This window comes from Heterocephalus glaber, unplaced genomic scaffold (genome assembly GCF_053883595.1).
Source record: "Heterocephalus glaber isolate CG9 unplaced genomic scaffold, H.glaber_assembly_v1.0 deba00000122, whole genome shotgun sequence".
Classification (NCBI taxonomy): Eukaryota; Metazoa; Chordata; class Mammalia; order Rodentia; family Bathyergidae; genus Heterocephalus; species Heterocephalus glaber.
In genome coordinates, this window is record NW_028258138.1 from 2,891,517 (window position 1) to 2,894,825 (window position 3,309).

Sequence of the window (3,309 nt, forward strand, 5' to 3'; positions counted from 1 at the left end):
TGTGTGCTCTGCTGTCGTTGGATGGTATCCTCTGTAAATGTCAACTGGATAAAACACATTTATAATGCCGTCCGGGTCATCTGTGTCTGATTCTCTGCTTGGTCTCATTATTTCTGAAAAATCAATATTGGAGTCTCCAATTAAAATAATCAAAGGCCCAGGGATTTAGCTCAGTGGTTCTGCTACCTGCCTTGAAAGCACAAGGATCCCTGGTACCAAAATAAAATAAAATAATCAATATCTCTGTTTCTCCCTTCAGTACTCACAGTTTTGCTACACATTTCAAACAATCTGCTGCTGATTCCTACACATCCAGCCTCTAGTTCTGTAAGCTAAATAAACCCCTGCAAATAAAGCGTCCAGCACAGGGTATTTTCTTATAGTGATAGAACATGGCCGAACACGACCTCTCCACATTTCTTGTGGTTAATGTTAGGGTAATATATTCTCTCCCACCCTGAAACCTGCCTGAGTCTAAATTGAGAGTCTTGGAAGACTTTCAGTTCATTCCGGCAAGCTCTGCCTGTGAGTCATTTTTAGACTCTGCGTATTAAACGGACCACTGACGTGGCAGGGGAGTGTCTGCTGTCTTAGCTGTTTTCTGTCTGTCATATGGCTCCATGATCCTTCTCCTGTTCTTCCTTCTCTAGTCTCAGTTTACCATTTGGTACAAACCGATTTTACCTCTTCCTTAGCGTACCAATTACACTTATCTTTTTTAAAAATGGGATTTTCCCCCAGAGTTAGAGTACAAATTTTAATTCTAAATTCAACTTCAGGGTAGTATACTACTTCACATGCAGGGTAGATACCTATTACAGGATTCTCAATTCTGCCTGCCCCTCTTCTGGGACATTTCTAAAATCCATTCATTTATCCATGTGTACACACATCCACCATCATTACCCTTCTCTCTTTTTAAGGTTAACCTTTTATAGCAATCGTAAATGAGAAAAACAAAAGATTCTACTCTATCTTCATGTATTTGCCAATGTACTTCTTTTCTTTATATGGATCATGTTTCTGGACTTTTCTTTTTATTGCTTTCTGAGGAACTTTTAACATTTCTTGCAGTCAAGATCTGTCTTCTGGTCATAAATTCCTTAGTTATCATTAACCTAGGAAGTAATTTTTTCTTCCTTGCTTTTGAAGGGTAATTTTCCTGTATGTAGAATTCTAGGTTGTTGTTTTGTTGTTTTCTTTTGGCACAGTGACTATTTTACTTACGTTTCTGATGAGAAGTGCACTGTAATTATTACCCTTGCTCCTTTATAGGTGAAGTGACTTCTCCCCTTTAGTTGCTTACAGTATTTTCACTGTATCATTGACTTTTGGTAGTTTCACCACAACATGCATCGGTGTAGATTTTTGGAGCTTCCCGGATTTATGGCTTGGCTTTGCTCATTGATTTTTGATACACTTGAGCCATTATTACTTCAAGTATTTATTCTTTTCAGGTCCGCTTTCTCTTTGTGTTCAATAATGTGTATGAGGTATGAATGAAAATAAGGTGAATGTTCAAATGTTTTAAAGTCTATCACAATAAAAGCTGCATTGTTATTAATCCCCATCAAAATCTTCCCCTCACTGTGAACACACTCATCCTGTCATTCTTGCCGCTTTCTGAACCAGCTCTTCCTACTTGACACTTAAGCTCAGTTTTCTATGTGTGTGTTTAGGGATTTTAAAGGACAGACTTGAAGTTTCTTTATGAGGTGTGATCAAAAATATGGTGAGTCCTGCTGCCTACCACCATTCAATGAAAAGGCAGCTCGTGAAAACCTGATGCTGTGTCCTCATCCACCTTAGTCACCGGATCTGGCACCATGCAACTTCTGGCTCTTCCTCAGAATCAAAATGTCCATGAAAGAGAAATGTTTTAAAGCAATTCAGGACACTGAGGCAGTTAGGACAGAGCAACTGATACTCATAAAAGAGGACTCCAGAGCTGCTTCAGAAAGTGGCAAGGATGATGGGATGAGTCTGAACTGAGGGGAAGGATTTGAGGGTGGTTAATGACAGTGCGTCTTTTACTGTAGCAATATTTTTCATTTAAACATTCACGATACTTTTAGGCCACATCTTGTATTTTAAGTCTTTTAATTCTCAAGTCTTTCTTATACCTGAGTCTAGATCTGATGCTCCACACTGTTTGTCTCTTCAGACTATAATTCTTTCCTGTCCTTTAAAATCCGTAAACACACATGTTGAAAACTGAGCTTGAAGTGCAAGTAGGAAGAGATTCGGCACCAGGTTTTAAGCAAACCTGCTGGAAGGTGATGAAGTCTGACACTTATGGCAGCTGTAGGCACAGAGGCATCGGGCTGCCCGGAACCCTGTCTGTTCTCCCCAGTGCTTCTCTGAGAACTGTGCTGAGACGAAGCTCCCGATGCACCAAAGGAGTGTTGGCGTGTGGTAAAGTGTGGAGACAGGAAGGAGTCCATGAGTAAATGTTAGTCTTTCGCGGGTTATGCCTGTGGGCTGTGATCTTTACACATGACCCTTGGCTGTTTTCCTCCGGTGGGTGACCCAAGAAGGGGTGAGGTGTCCACATAGGTATAAAGCTCCGGGAGGGCCTTCCCGTGCAGGTGAGACTTGGGGACAGAATGGCCACTTTTCTCCTTCCTTTGCCTGAGCCTTGGGGAATAGTTCTTGACTCTTCAACTTGAGAAGTTGCTAGCGTTCTTGGAGGTAAAATACTCAAGACCATGGGGCTTCCTAAGATAGCAGCCCCTCCAGGCTGCTGGCCTGCACCCTGGGCCATTTCAGGAATTCATCAAAATTCCTTGTCAGCGGCTCCTACTACCTTAGGGGTCCGGTGACTTCTGCCCCAGCTTCGTAAATCCTGGTCGCTTGTACCTTGCAAGTTCTCTGGTGGGTCAAAACAGGATTTTTCATGTTCAGCTTTTTTCTCAGAGTAAGGATTAGAGTAACAAATTCCAAGCTCTTCGCATTTGGAAGGTGAAACTGGACGTCCTGGGAGTACTTTCGAAGATGAAAGTCTAGGCCTTCTGTTGGGTTGGATGCGGAGGCAAGGGAAATGAGTAGTTCGGGACTTGTTTCGTGGAGGGAGAGGAAAAGCTGCGTTCAGGATCGGGAGCGATTCGGTCTCTAAGCTGAGCCGGCGTTGGCGTCGAGAAATAGCCCACTCCGTGGAGCCCTAGCCGCCTCCACGCAGAGGCCCCAGATGCTGGCGCTGACGTCATTTCCCGACAACGTGCCACAGAAAGCACTGCGAGCCTCGGGGTCCAACATTACTTTGCCCTTCAGAGCTACCCAGGGGAAATCTTGAGGGGAACACCTTCTTAA